Genomic DNA, 16,328 nt, shown 5'->3' on the forward strand with positions numbered 1-16,328 from the left:
ACCTTACGGTTCCTAGTTGGATTCATTAACCACTGAGCCACAACGGAACTCCCAGGTTTTGCTTGTTTTTTGATTGATGACCTAGACACTTTTGAGGAATACTTGTCAGTTATTTTGTAGAATGAACAATGTAATATGTGAAAGTTATTCTAATAGTACTGGTTAAAGGAGAGAATAGTACTGGTTGGAGGAGTGGATCAGTATAATGTTTAAAAGAAAAGCCTGTTTCCTCTCCTCATAACACTTCTGACTCTACCTGGAGTTAGAACTCACAGGTTAAACCTGCCCAGTATTCAGACACCAATCACAAGTCCCAGGTTGTCGCCTGTGTTCTGATCAACTGGTTATAAATCAGGGGTATCCACAACCCCCTCCTTAGGTTCAGTAATTGCTAGAATGGCTCACAGGACTCAGGAGCACTTTACTTACTAGATTACTGGTTTATTTTAAGAGGTAAAGCTCAGGAAGAGCCAAATGGAATCGGGCATAATCAGTGGACATGGGTGATTGAACTCAATCTCAGCCCCTCTCCCTCCCCTTCCCAGAGGTCTGGGGGTGGGACTGAAAGTTCAACCTTCTTACCAGATGGTTGATTCCCTTTGGTAACTGCACCCCCACCCTCCAAGAATCACCTCATTGGCATAAACTCTGGAATAGTTAAAAGGGGCCTGTGAATTAAAAAAAAAAAAAAAAAAAAAAGACACTTCCCTCATTCCTATCTGGGAATTCCATGAGTTTTAGGAGCTCTGGGCCAGGAAACAGATGAAGACCAAATATATTTTTCTTATTCTATTATGGTATCACAGTGTTATTTCAATGGAACACTTCTTTTTTGGTCACACCCACAGTATATGGACGTTCCCAGGCCAGGAATCAAATGGGAGCCGCACCTGCGACCTATGCCACAGGTGTGGCAAACACTGGATCCTTAACCCACTGCAGCTGCCCCAGGATCGAACCAGCAACTCCATGGAGACAAGCCAGATCATTAACCCACTGTGCCATAGTGGGGAGTCCCTCAGTAGAACACTTTAGCTCACAGAACTTATTATAAACTCTGTAAAGGCGTATGTGTAAAGGTTGTTTCTAAGAGTATTACTTGTGTGAATGAATCAGTATAGTGTTACTTCGGAGAAACGTGAGAAAACTTGCTCCCACCATCTGCCAAACTTTTGCTTAGTTTTTCAATTCCAATATACAAGTGTGATAGTATCAAAATTGTCTCCCACATGGGAGAAAAATTTTTATCAGAGTACAGTGTGTGTTCTTTTATCTTTAATTTTACAGACTCCATTTCCGAAGTTACTTAGGTCAGCACCTTTCCTCCTATCCCTTTGCATGAGATTGTTTCATTTGTTTGTAATACAAATAAATGTGTTTGTAATACAAACAAATTGTGTGGTTGTGGTCTACATTCTATCCTAGAAACTGCCCGGCCACCACCTCCCAAATGATTTTTTTTTTTCTTTTTGTCTTTTTAGGGCTGTACCAGAGGCATATGGAAGTTCCCAGGCTAGGGGTCTAATCAGAGCTACAACTGCCAGCCTACACCACAGCCACAGCATCACCAGATCCAAGCTGCATCTGCGACCTACACCACAGCTCACAGCAATGCCAGATCCGTAACCCACTGATTGAGGCCAGGGATCAAACCTGCAACCTCATGGTTCCTAGTCACATTCATTTCCGCTGTGCCACGATGGGAACTCCCTAAATGATCTTTTTAAATCTGCATACATTAAGGCTCTCTCTCGGTGCTGTAAAATTCGATATGTCTTGACAAATGCATAGTGTCCTGTATTTTCTATTACACTGTCATACAGAATAGTTTCACCACCGTAAAAAAACCCTCTGGACTTCATCTATTCAACTCCTCTCTTCCCTCCTGGCCCCATGACAACCACTTCCTACTATTTTCCCGTCTCCAAAAATTCATATAACTAGGGTCATATGGTATGTAGCCTTTTCAGCCTGGCTTTCACTTAGCAATATGCACTTAAGATGTATTTGTATGTTTTCGTGGCTTGAAAGCTCACTTCCCCTTTTTTTTTTCTTTTTTTTTCTTTTTTGGCCACAACCATGGCACGCAGAAGTTCCCATGCCAGGGATCAAACCCAAAGCCAGAGCAGGGTGACAACACTGAATCCTTAAATGTTCGGTCACCAGAGATCTCCAGAAGTTCATTTGTCATCGCTGAAAAATCTTCCATTGTATGCATGTACATGTTTATTTATCCCTTATCAGATATTTGACTTGCAAATATTTTTTTCCTATTCCATGGGTTGTCTTCACTTTCTTTTCTTTTTCTTCTTTTTTTTTTTTTTAAGTTTATTTTATTGTTTAGGGCCGCACCTCTGCATATGTGGTTCCCAGGCTAAGGTCAGATTGGAACTGTAGCCACTGGCCTATGCCACAGCCATAGCAACAGCAATGTCAGATCTGAGCTGCATCTGTGACCTACAGCATAGCTCACCACAATGCCAGATCCCACCATATCCTTAACCCACTGAGCCAGGCCAGGGATCGATCCTGTGTCCTCATGGATGCTAGTCAGATTCGTTTCCACTGAGCCACAATGGGAACTCCTGTCTTCACTTTCTTGATAGTGCCTTTGAAGCACAGTTTATAATTTTTTTTAAGTCCAATTTTTCTATTTTTTTTTTCCACTGAGAATTGGGCTTCTTGTATGGACTACTGGTTTCAGCTGGATTCAAGTCTCAAAAGTTCTGGCTTTGCTCAGCATCTAAAAAGGGAATTCTATGAGTTCCTGTTGTGGCTCAGTGGGTAAGAACCTGACTAGTACCCATGAGGATGTAGGTTCGATTCCTGGCGCTGCTTGGTGGTTAAGGATCCGGTGTTGCCATGAGCTGTGGTGTGGTTCGAAGACAAAACTCAGATCCTACATTCCTATGGCTGTGGCACAGGCTGGCAGCTGCTGCTCAGATTCGAACCCTAGCCTAACCATAGGCCACAAGTACGGTCCTAGAAAGAAAAAAATTAAATTAAAAAAATAAAAAAAGTGGATTCTACAGCGCTTACCTGGAGAGTAAAGCTATTGGCACAGCTGATTCCTTACCCCCGTGCTCTTGATGGCTAGGCTCTCCAGCAAGCCTGTCAGTATGGATGGCAGAGGCAAGACAGGACAGCATGGTGACATCCCATCCCATTCTTTTTCTCACCCCATTTATCCAAGAATGTCTTATTTAACACTCCTTGGGTTCTAGGTTCTCTTTTGCTTGATCCTAGACATCAGTCCATAGCTAGATACCCAGAATTATCACCCTAGGAAAGACAGGCAGTGTTGGAAACACCCTGTGTATCTGGAGGTGTCCACTCTAGTGGCCCCACTCTAGGAATTTATATTATATTTAATTTTTTTTTTTTTTGTCTTTTCTAGGGCCTCTCCCGCAGCATATGGAGGTTCGCAGGCTAGGGGTCGAATCGGAGCTGTAGCCACCGGCCTACGCCAGAGCCACAGCAATGCAGGATCCTAGCCGCGTCTGCGACCTACACCACAGCTCACGGCAACGCCGGATCGTTAACCCACTGAGCAAGGGCAGGGACCGAACCCGCAACCTCATGGTTCCTAGTCGGATTCGTTAACCACTGCGCCACGATGGGAACTCCGAATTTATATTTTAAATACTTCATTTTTTGCTTTCAATGAAAAGAGATTCAATTGGTTAGGTTCTTGTCGTAGCTGATGCTTCCGAGGTAGGAAATTCCAAGACCAGGATGAAGAAGCCGTGCTCCACTGGCCACCACTCCTTTAGAAACCCTCTGACTCCTTATTTTTACAATGGCTTTGGCCTCAAAGGCTTTGTCCACAGAGCTCCCTTGCCCTTTCTCATATTTACTCACGGAGGATTACTGACTACATTTATTAAATGCAAGATTCCTTAAATGATTTAATGTTTGGTCCACACATGATCTTTAGAATGCCTTTGCCAATGGTATACATTTTTATCTGATCAAGGCATTTCAAAGCATGAATACATAGATTGACCCCTAGCCCGGGAAACTCCATATGCTGTGGGTGCAGCCCTAAAAAGGACAAAAGACCAAAAACAAAAAAACAAAACAAAGTATGAATACATAATGGTTGATTAGCTTTCTGAAACAAAGTATGAATACATAATGGTTGATTAGCTTTCTGCTAACATTGACCTGTACATATTTATACCTAAGATATATTGTGATTGCAATGAACAAAATTGAAATTAAGAAAAATATACCAGTCCGGGGAGTTCCCATCGTGGTGCAGTGGTTAACGAATCCGACTAGGAACCATGACGTTGCGGGTTCGATCCCTGGCCTTGCTCAGCGGGTTAAGGATCCAGCATTGCTGTGTCTGTGGTGTAGGCCGGCATCTACAGCTCTGATTGGACCCCTAGCCTGGGAACCTCCATATGCCACGTGAGCGGCCCAAGAAATGGCAAAAAGACAAAAAAGCAAAAAACAAAACAAAACAACCAGTCCTAAGAAGCAGTGAGGCATGTCTAGAGGGGAAGAGTTCATAAACATAAATCATTGTATTGTTGAAGGTCCAAGAGTCTTGACCCATAGGCAATCATGGGTCCAGAAGTCTGTCTACTAAGAATGGGTACAAGGAATTCCCATCATGGTGCAGTTTCCATGGTGACGTGGGTTTGATCCCTGGCCTTGCTCAGAGGGTTAAGGATCCAGCATTGCCGTGAGCTGTGGTGTGAGTCGCAGACACGGCTCAGATCCTGTGTTACTGTGGCTGTGGCGTAAGCCAGCAGCTGCAACTCTGATTTGACCCCTACCCTGGGAACTTCCATATACTTCGCGTGTGCCCCAAAAGGACAAAACAAGAAAAAAGAATTGATACAAAGGAGATCAGCTTATAAAGAATTAAAACCTCAGCACACAAGCTCCCCAGTACACACTATACACTTTTTCAAGATCTGAACTCCAGCTATAGTAGAACCACAGAGAGAAAGAATCTCTTCTTGTTCCATCCAGTGGATCCCAGGTTAGTCACCTTATTTCTCTTTGTTAGTGGGACGAGGACAAAGAAGACAGACTGTGTCGGGAGTGTTAGTGGCTTATAATGGGCTCCTTCGTTGTTACTGTTTTGTTTACCTTCATTCAATTCCCTCTTTCTGGTTTTTTTTTTTTTTTTTTTGTCTTTTTTTGTCTTTTTGCCTTTTTCCAGGGCCATTGCCGTGGCATATGGAGGTTCCCAGGCTAGGGGTGGAAATGGAGCCGTAGCCACTGGCCTACGCCAGAGCCACAGCAATGCAGGATCCTAGCCGCGTCTGCAACCTACACCACAGCTCATGGCAACGCTGGATCCTTAACCCGCTGAGCAAGGCCAGGGTTCGACCCTTCGACCTCATGGTTTCTAGTCGGATTTGTTAACCACTGCGCCACAACGGGAACTCCTCTGGTTTTTCTTTAAAGCCAGGGGTCAGCAACCCATGGGTCAAATCCAGCCTACCACCTGTTTTGGAAACAAAGTTTTACTGGAACACAGCCATGCTCATTCTTCTTCTTCTTCTTCTTCTTTTTTTTTTTTTTTTTGGCTTTTTAGGTTGCCCCCGAGGCATATAGAGATTCCCAGGCTAGGGGTCAAATCCATCTGCCTACACCACAGCCACAGCAACTCGGGATCCAAGCCGAGGCTGCAATCTACACCACTGCTCATGGTAATGCCAGAACCTTAACCCACTGAGTGAGGCCAGGGATCCAACCTGCGTCCTCATGGATACTAGTTGGGTTTGTTAACCACTGAGCCACGATGGGAACTCCATGCTCATTCTTTTGCATATTTTCTATGCTGCTTTGTGCTACAGTAGCAGAGCTGAGAAGTTACAGCGGAGACCATGTGGTGTGTAAAGCCTAAAATACTATGTTCCCCTGTCTAGGAAAAGTTTGCTTACTTCTGCTCTAAGAGACTCCACACTCTCAGTTCTTGTGACTTAGAGCCAATTAAAGTTAGGTTTTCTGTCACTTGGCAACCCCCTGAGTCCTACCTGACACAGGCATTCCCAGCCCAAATTGCTCAGTCTCCAGAAGTGGCCTAAAAGCAATGGCTCTGTCCACCCCCATCATAGATGAACAGGAAATGTGTTCTTCTGGCCAGAAACTGCAACCTGTTTTCTGTCAACAGGATCACGTATTTGAAATTGGGAGTTCCCAGAAAATCCCAGGTGACTGAGTATGCCTCATTTGTATACATGTGGACAGAGGAAGAGGACGTGAACATTTTGATGAGAAGGCAGTGGTGCTGTGGACGCACAGGCTTGGCTGGATGGACCTTTGCTGCCTCCCTCTCCATCTCAGGGTGTGGACCATGTCATACCATCCAAACAACAGCATGGAATGACTGACACGTGCCAGGGTCAGCACTGAGTAGAAATGATTATTGCCCCAGTTTATGGGTAAGGAAGCCAAATCTCAGCAATATTAAGAAAATTCAGGAGTTCCCTTTGTGGCTCAGTGGTTAACGCACCTGACTAGGATCCATGAGGTTGTGGGTTTCATCCCTGGTCTCGTGAGCTCAGTGGGTTAAGGATCCAGCATTGCCGTGAGCTGTGGTATAGGTCGCAGACGCGGCTCGGATCCAGCGTTGCTGTGGCTCTGGCGTAGGCCGGTGGCTGCAGCTCTGATTCAACCCCTAGCCTGGGAACCTCCATATGCTGCGGGAGCCCCCAAGAAATAGCAAAAAAAATGACAAAAAAAAAAAAAAAGACACAACTGGGCAGTGGAAGTGCTAGTGTTTTCAGATAGAAAGGCTTGGGACTGGAAGGTGATAGAGCATTTTATGTGTTTGAGGAACGTCAATTGTCCACATTTGCGGGGGGAGGTGGCTGGGAGTAGCTGGGAGTTGGTGTGTTGCCTCCACTCTGTTGTTGGCTCTTGTGCTTCTGTCCTTTGTCATCTGAGACCAGCTGGAATGTCAGGAGGTCATCCCTAGAGGACCATTTCTGAATAAGAGATGTGTGTCTGTCAGAGATGGAGGGATGGAGGGATGGAGGGATGGAGGCAGGGATGTGGGGGGGCAGCACCTGAATTAGGATGTCGACAACTTCCAAGGTCAGTCAGTTGCTGAATATCTCAGTTGCTGTCCCTGCAAACTGGTGGAGGACTCTGATCTGACTCTCAAAGGCAGACAGTGGGTCAAAATAACTACAAGAGGAGCTCTTGTGGCGCAGTGGAAACGAATCCGACTAGTAACCATGAGGTTGTGGGTTCGATTCCCAGCCTTGATCAGTGGGTTAAGGATCTGGCATTGCCATGGGCTGAAGTGTAGGTCACAGGCAAGGCTCGGATCTGGCATTGCCGTGGCTCTGGCACAGGCCGGCAGCTGTAGCTCTGATTAGATCCTAGCCTGGGAACCTACATATGCCACCAGTTCAGCCCTAAAAAGCAACAAACAAACAAAAAACCCAACAACTCCCAAATCAAACAACCCCCCCCAAAAAAAAACCCATAAAAGACAGCCTACAAAATGAGACTCTACCAGAAAAAAATCACCTGTAGGCTAAAACCTGTCCAGTGAGTCACAAGGAAACAAATTCTCCCGACTAGAGTCTGGTGTGCATGTTTACCCACCCACCCATCACCAAGCCTACCCTCCCATTGCACAGAATCTTTAAATTGACATAGTCACAAAATTGGCACATGTCTAGAATGTCTATTTAATCCACTGTCTGTCCTGGTAAGAGGATTTCAAAGACCAGGGGCTCTGTTAAGTGTTCCTGGGCATCAGGCATTATTCAGGGTCTCTGTGCCCAAGTGTTTTGCACCTGCATCTTACAGAGTGGAAATATGACATTAGAAACAGGCTCAGATGCTAAGTTCAAGGACAAGGTTTTACTTTAAAAACATATACATGAAAGAGTTCCCTTGTGGTATATCAGGTTAAGGATTGGGCATTGCCACTGCAGTAGCTGGGGTCACATATATTGCGCGGATTCAGTCCCTGGCCCAGGAGCTTCTAAATGCCGTGAGTATGGCCAAAAAGAATAAAACAAAACAGGAGTTCCTGTTGTGGCGGAGCGGAAATGAATCTGACTAGGAACCATGAGGTTGTGGGTTCGATCCCTGGCCTCTCTCAGTGGGTTAAGGATCTTGCGTTGCGGTGAGCTGGGTGTAGGTCACAGATGCTGCTCCCATCTGGTGTTGCTCTGGCTCTGGCATAAGCTGGTGGCTACAGCTCTGATTGGCCCCCTAGACTGGAAACCTCCCTATACCAGGGGTGCGGCCCCCAAAAGCCAAAAAAAAGACACCCCCCCAACAAAGAATGAAACAATCCCCCCCCCACAGAGCTTCTGGGTATGGGATAGGTCACCAGCTCCCCCTGGTGGTTAAACATTTTTTCATCTGGAAATTCCCTCTCTAGGCCTTTATCTTGGGGAAATTATGACTGTACAGCAAGACTCAATACAAGAATGTTCGTTGAAAGATTATGACTGTAAGGAACTGGAAATTACCTGAACATCCCCCATTAAATTTTGTTACATCCATTCGATGCATGGTATGTACTTGTTAAAAAAACAATGTTGTAAAGAATATTTTATGGCACTATGTTAATTATATAAGAGAAAATTTATTCGATATGATGCTATTTTAAAAACATATGCCTGCATAGGAGGCATAACTCTCCCAGACTTCAGGCAATACCACAAAGCCACACTCATCAAGATGTGGTACCAAAACAGACATACAGACCAATGAACAGAATAGAGAACCCAGAAATAAACCCAGACGCCTATGGTCAATTTTTGACAAAAGGGGCAAGACTATAAAGTGGGGAAAAGACAGTCTTTTCAGTAAGTGGTGCTGGGAGAACTGGACAGCTGCCTGTAAATGAATGAAACTGAAACACACCCTCGCACCATGTACAAAAATAAACTCAAAATGGCTTAAAGACTTAAACAAGACACCATCAAACTCCTGGAAGAGAACATAGGCAAACATTCTCTGATATTGGCCTTACAAATGTTTTCTTAGGTCAGTCTCCCAAAGCATCAGAAATAAAAGCAAAAATAAACCAATGGAAACTAATCAAACTGACAAGCTTTTGCACAGCAAAGGAAACCATTAAAAAAAAAAAAAAGAAAAGAAAAGAAAAAAGAAAACACAGAATGGGAGAAAATAGTTTCTAACGATGTAACTGACAAGGGCTTAATCTCTAAAATATACAAACAGCTTATACAACACAACAGCAAAAAAGCCAAAGACCCAATTGAAAAAAGGGCAAAAGACTTGAATAGACATTTCTCCAAAGATACACAGATGGCCAACAAGCACATGAAAAAATGCTCACCATCACTGATTATTAGAAAAATGAAAATCAAAACTACCATGAGGTACCACCTCACACCGGTCAGAATGGCCATCGTTAATAAGTCCACAAATAACAAATGCTGGAGAGGGTGTGGAAAAAAGGGAATCCCCCTGCACTGTTGGTGGGAATGTAAATTGGTACAACTACTATGGAAAACAGTATGGAGGTATCTTAGAAAACTGTACATAAAACTACCATATGACCCAGCAATCCCATCTTGGGCATATATCTAGACAAAACGCTCCTTAAAAAGACACATGCACTCACATGTTCATCGCACCTCTATTCACAATAGGCAAGACATGGAAACAACCGAAATGTCCATCAACAGATGAATGGATGAGGAAGATGTGGTATATATACACAATAGAATACTACTCAGCCATAAAAAAAGAACAAAATAATGCCATTTGCAGCAACACGGATAGAACTAGAGACTCTCATATTAAGTAAAGTAAGTCAGAAAGACAAAGACAAATACCATATGATATCACTTATATCTGGAATCTAATATACAGCACAAATGAACCTTTCCACAGAAAAGAAAATCATGGACTTGGAGAACAGACTTGTGGTTGCCAAGGGGGGGTGGGGGAGTGGGATGGATTGAGAATTTGGGGTTAATAGATGCAAACTATTGCCTTTGGAATGGATTGGCAATGAGATCCTGCTGTATAGCACTGGTTACTATGTATAGTCACTTATGATGGAGCATGATAATGTGAGAAAAAAGAATGTATACATGTATGTATAACTGGGTCATCTTGCTGTACAGTAGAAAATTGATAGAACACTGTAAACCAGCTATAATGGAAAAAAATAAAAATCATTAAAAAACAAAAAATGTTCAAAAATTATAAAAAACCATATGCCTGCATAAATGTTCTGATAGGCTGTACCTGAAGTTGAAAATAATGATTTTTTCTCTGCATTTGAAGTTTATGTGTTTAAAAATGTTTTTATTATGTAAACATACACAAAAGTAGAATTATAAAATGAACCTCTATATATCCATTGCCCAAGTTCATTAATTGTTATCAATATTTTGCCACACTTGCTTTACCTGTTTTTCTAATAAAGAAATGTGTTTAATCTTAAAACTTGTACTACTTTGTTGAGTACATTTCACACCTATTTTTTGTTTGTTTGTTTGGTTTGGTTTGGTTTTTTGTCTTTTTAGGGCCGCATCTGCGGCATATGGAGGTTCACAGGCTAGGGATCTAATCGGAGCTACAGCCACCGGCCCACGCCACAGCCACAGCAACGCCAGATCCGAGCAGCATCTGCAACCTACACCACAGCTCACAGCAATTCCGGATCCTTAACCCACTGAGCAAGGCCAGGGATTGAACCCAAAACCTCCTGGTTCCTAGTCGGATTTGTTTCCATTGTGCCATGACGGAAACGCCACATTTCACACCTATTTCTTTAACTGACCCCTCTCTCTCCTGAAGTATTTTAAAGCAAATATCAGGTGTCACTGAATTTTATCCCTGGATCTTTCAACATGCATCTTTAAAAAGGACATATCTGGAGCTCCTGTTGTGGCACAGCAGAGACAGACACAAAGAATGAAAGACAGACAGAGAAAGTGGTGAGAGAGACTATTTCTGTAATCAAATACGATCAAGTTTAGGGCTGTCTCAAGGTTACTTAATAGGCCCCCCACCCCCTGCTCAAAAATCCACATTCCTACCTTTTTTAAAAAAAACTCTCCCAGCTTCGCTTACTGATCTGATAAACCCAGCAACAGCTGTGGATATTTGTGGTCACACCATTGCCTCCTTCCAGTTCTCTCTACAAAAAAATCAAGCTGAATGATTTGAGGATCTATAGACCAGATATATATAACTCCCCCCCATCCACAAGATTATATTCACACATGCTTCATCTGCAAGCAACAGGAACTCAACTCCAGCTAGCTTGGCCAAAAAGGAGAATATATTGGCTAATAGGGTTCAATAAGTCAGATAACATAGGCAGAGATGTGGTTGGGTCTTGGAAAGCAACTGAAGAAATTCAGGGCAAAACCCGTGAAGGCCTTTGGGCCATGGACTCTGATCTCCGATCCTCTCCAAATGTCAATTTTTTTGTCTCGTTGAAGATCACGTTCCTCCGTGAGGCAAGACCCCAGTCTTTGGAGATTAAGTTTCATGTTTAAAAAAAAAAATTAGCCTTTTGAGAATTAGCCTCTGTGTTTCAAGTTAGACAGTCTGGGAACGGATTTACTGAAAGTCCATTCCCAGTCCAGGGGATGCAGACTCGCATTAGGGGGAGGCAGCTCCCTGACCAGGGGGAGGTAAGTGTGTTCCCAGGACAGGTGAGTCTGATCAGAAGAGCCTGAGATACCCACCACTGCACTGCATGCGACAATTGCAATTGCTACTTCCCTTTAATAGTGGATTTTGGAGTTCCTGTTGTGGTGCAGTGGTTAACGAATCCAGCCAGGAACCATGAGGTTGCAGGTTCGATCCCTGGCCTCATTCAGTGGGTTAAGGATCCAGTGTTGCCGTGAGCTGTGGTGTAAGTTGCAGATGCAGCTTGGATCCCGTGTTGCTGTGGTTCTGGTGTAGACCAGCGGCTACAGCTCCGATTAGACCCCTAGCCTGGGAGCCTCCATATGCTAGAAATGGCAAAAAGACAAAAAAAAAAAAAAAAAAAAAAAAAAAAGTGGATCTTGGGTGACTTTCCATGTCAGTAGGTACAGATGTACTAATCTGGATTAACAGTTGCATGGTATTCCTTTGGAGGGATATACCCATCTCTCATTAATGACATGCAGGTTTCCCATTTCCCCTCTTTCACTGTGACTAACAAAGCTGCCAAGAACTTCCACAAGTGGGAACACCTTCTATGATAAATTCCTAGAGGTGAAATTTTTGTTTGTCTTCTTTGGCCCCACCCTTGGCTTATGGAAGTTCCTGGGCCGAGGACTGAATCGCAGCTGCAGCTGCAACCTATGCTGCAGCTTCAGCCACACCAAATCCTTTAACCCACTGCACCGGGCTGGGAAGTGAACCTCCATCTCCACAGTGACCTTAGCCATTGGAGGTGGATTTTTTTTGTTTGTCTTTTTTGGTCTTTTTTGAAGGCCGCACCTGAGGCATATGGAAGTTCCCAGGCTAGGGGTTGAATTGGAGCTGCAGCTGCTGGCCTATGCCATAGCCACAGCCACGCCAGATCTGAGCTGCATCTGTGACCCACACCACAGCTCACAGCAATGCCAGATCCTTAACCCACTGAGCCAGGCCAGGGATCGAACCTGAAGCCTCATGGATACTAGTCGGGTTCGTTAACTGCTGAGCCACAACGGGAACTCCTGCAGGTGGATTTTTTTTTTTTTTTTGTATTTTGTTGCAGGTGGATTTTTAACCCACTTCGCCACAGTAGGAAATTTCTGGATCAAAGGAGTATGGATTCTCCCCTCCCCTAATTAAGTCTGTTGAGCTATAATTTACTCACAGTAAAATATGCAAAACTTAAGTGGACAGTTTCTCTAAGTGTTGACCCATGAAATAACCCACAGTGTAACCCACAGCCTCCTGAAGACATGGAACAAGAAAATATGCTCCAGGCTATGATGGAGTAACTGGCACTGGATTTGCCCAACCACCGTAAACAACTAAAAACTGAGTGGAAAAAAACCACATGAAACAAAAATTTTCAGACAACAGACAGCAGGCAACACAAGACAGTGTTGTTCCTGAGAGATGAGAAAGAAATGAGGGGAGCCCTAGCATGGCCCCAGCTTTCCACCTCATGAGAGTTTCCAGGCCACAGAGCACAGAGGCGGGTCCCGAACAGCCTTCTCAGATGAGACCTGCGCCGAAAGACCTCTGTGCTTTCCGTTCTCGTGGGCAAACACCCAGCTAAGGGTGGAACTGCTGAGTCACAAAGGGAATGTATGTTTGACTTTGTAAGAAGCCCCCAGTTTTCCAAAGCGCTTGTATCATTTTCCTTCCTACCCCCGAGACTTGGATTGCCTTGGGCCTTCAGCATTTGTCAGGTCCATCTTCTTCAGTTTAGTCATTCCAGTGGCTTCTGAGTGCTTTTCATTCACATTTGGTCACTGATGATGCTGAGCATTCCCTGATGAGCTTCTTGGCCGTTTGTGTGTCTTTTGTCAAAAGTCTGTTCAAGTCTTTCCCCTGTTTTTTAATTGGGTTTTTTTGTCTTATTGTTACTGATTGTTTGATGTTCTTCATGTTTCTTATTGTAAATCGTTTATGAGATTTATGTTCTGAAAATGTTTTCTCCCAGTCTGTGGCCTGTCTTAAGTTCCTAACCACATCCTGTTAAAAGGTAGAAGTTCTAGGAGTTCCCGTCGTGGCTCAGTGGTTAACGAATCTGACTAGGAACCATGAGGTTTCAGGTTTGATCCCTGGCCTTGCTCAGTAGGTTAAGGATCTGGCATTGCTGTGAGCTGTGGTGTAGGTCGCAGATGCGGTTCACATCTGGTGTTGCTGTGGCTTTGGCATAGGCCAGTGGCTACAGCTCTGATTCGACCCCTCGCCTGGGAACCTCCATATGCCGCGGGTGTGGCCCTAAAAACCGGAAAAAAAAAAAAAAAAAAAAAAGGTAGAAGTTCTAGGAGTTCCCTTGTGGCTCAGCAGCTTAAGGATATGATGTTCTCACTGCTGTAGTGCAGTTTGATCCCTGACCTGGGAACTTCCACATGCCACTGGTACAGCCAAAAATAAATAAATTTAAAAGACAGAAGTTCCTGTCGTGGCTCAGTGGAAACGACTTTGACTAGTATCCCTGAAGACACAGGTTTGATCCCTGGCCTCACTCAGTGAGTTTGGCTTTGCTGTGGCTGTGGCGTAGGCCAGTGGCTACAGCTCCAATTTGACCCCTGGCCCGGGAATCTCCATATGCCAAAGCTGCGGCCCTAAAATGACAAAAATAAAATAAATTAAATAACATAAAATAAAAAGCACAAGTTCTTAATTTGATGGGGTTCAATTTTTGTGTGTGTGTTTTTAGGGCCATACCCGTAGCATATGGAAGTTCCCAGGCTAGGGGTCAAATCGGAGCTACAGGGGCCAGCTTATGCCACTGCCACAGCAATGCAGGATCCTTAACTCACTGATCGAGGCCAGGGATCAAACCCACATTCTCATGGATACCCGCTGGATTCATTTCTGATGTGTAACAAGGGGAACCCCTTCTTTTATAATTGGTACTTTTTTGTTCTAAGAAATATTTACATCGTAAGCCACAAAGATTGTCTCAATGTTCGCTCTAGAGGGTTTTTGGTTTTAGCTCTTACATTTAGGTCTGTAATTCACCCCAAATTTTGCATATATATGAGGTAGGAGTTGAAGTTTATTTGTTCCCCGAGGGATATCCAGGTGTTGCTAAGTTATTTGTTGAAGAGACTTTCCTTTCCCAGTGGACTCCTTTAGTATGCTTGTCAAAATTTATTTTGTCGGAGTTCCTGTCGTGGTGCAGTGGTTAACGAATCCGACTGGGAATCATGAGGTTGCGGGTTCGATCCCTGGCCTCCCTCAGTGGGTTAAGGATCCGGCGTTGCCGTGAGCTGTGGTGTAGGTTGCAGACGCGGCTTGGATCCCGCGTTGCTGTGGCTCTGGCGTAGGCCGGTGGCTACAGCTCAGATGGGACCCCTAGCCTGGGAACCTCCATATGCCGTGGGAGTGGCCTAAGAAATAGCAAAAAGACAAAAAAAAAAAAATTTATTTTGTCAATACGGATGTGTCAAAGATACATATATTTGTGTGTGTATGTTCTCTTTTATACCAAATTGACAAATGTATGGGGTTCTATTTCTGGACTCTGTTCTATTTTTGTCTGTCGTTAAAGCAATTCCGTATTGTCTTGATTAGTGCTGTTTTTGTGTGTGTTTGAAAATTTATTTAAATGATTTATTTCTTCGGGTTCAATTTACTCCATCCACCAAAAAAGGAGAGGAGCCACACATGCCTTGTTTTTTTGTTTTTTTTTCTTTTTCTTTTTATGGCCTCACTTATGATATGTGGAGGTTCTCAGGCTAGGGGTCAAATCAGAGCTGCAGTGCTGGCCTACACCACAGCCACAGCAACACCGGATCCAAGCTTCATCTGTGACCTACACCACAGTTTGAGGCAATGCTGGATCCTTAAGCTACTGAGCAAGGCCAGGGATCGAACCTGTATCCTCACGGATACCAGTTGGTTTCTTAACCTGCAGAGTCACAATGGGAACTCTATCTATCCCTTTTTATTTTATTTTTGTGTATGGTGAGAGGAAATGTTCTAATCTCATTGTTTTATAAGAAATTGTCCTGTTTTCCCAGCATCACTTATTGAAGAGACTGTCTTTGCTCCATTATATACCCTTGCCCCTTGGTCATAGATTAATTGACTATAGGTGCATGGTATCTTTTTTTTTTTAACTGGGAGAATAAAGTCTCAATAGGAAGTTTTTTTTTTGGGGGGGGGTCTTTTTAGGGCCACGCCTGCAGCATGTGGATGTTCCCAGGCTAAGGGTTCAATCGGAGCTGCAGCCGCCAGCCTCCGCCAGAGCCACAGCAACTCGGGATCTGAACTGCCTCTGTGACCTACACCACAGCTCACAGCAATGCCAATCCTTAACTCACTGATCCAGGCCAGGGATCGAACCTGCATCCTCATGGATCCTAGTTGGGTTTGTTAACTGCTGAGTCACAGAGGGAACTTCTTGATAGGAAGTTTTAACTGAACTGTGCTTCTTAAAGAAGAGAACTGGGTGTATACCTGGCAGTAAGTTTCATCTTCCTTTTTCTCACTTGATCACCTGGCTTGATAACGGCCAAAAGCAAGCTATCTGGCAGCCCTCAGGTGAGTAGAGGTGGGTAGAGGCACCCTCCCAAACAAGGTAGAGAACAGCATCAGCCCCTCCCCTCCCTCCTGTGCCTCACCTATGTACTTCTCCTTTTTTTGTCTTTTTGGCATATGGAAGTTCCCAGGCTAGGGGTTGAATCAGAGCTGCAGCTGACTGCCTACACCACAGCCACAGCAACAGGAGATCT

The sequence above is a fragment of the Sus scrofa genome, chromosome 6 (assembly GCF_000003025.6).
Source record: "Sus scrofa isolate TJ Tabasco breed Duroc chromosome 6, Sscrofa11.1, whole genome shotgun sequence".
Classification (NCBI taxonomy): Eukaryota; Metazoa; Chordata; class Mammalia; order Artiodactyla; family Suidae; genus Sus; species Sus scrofa.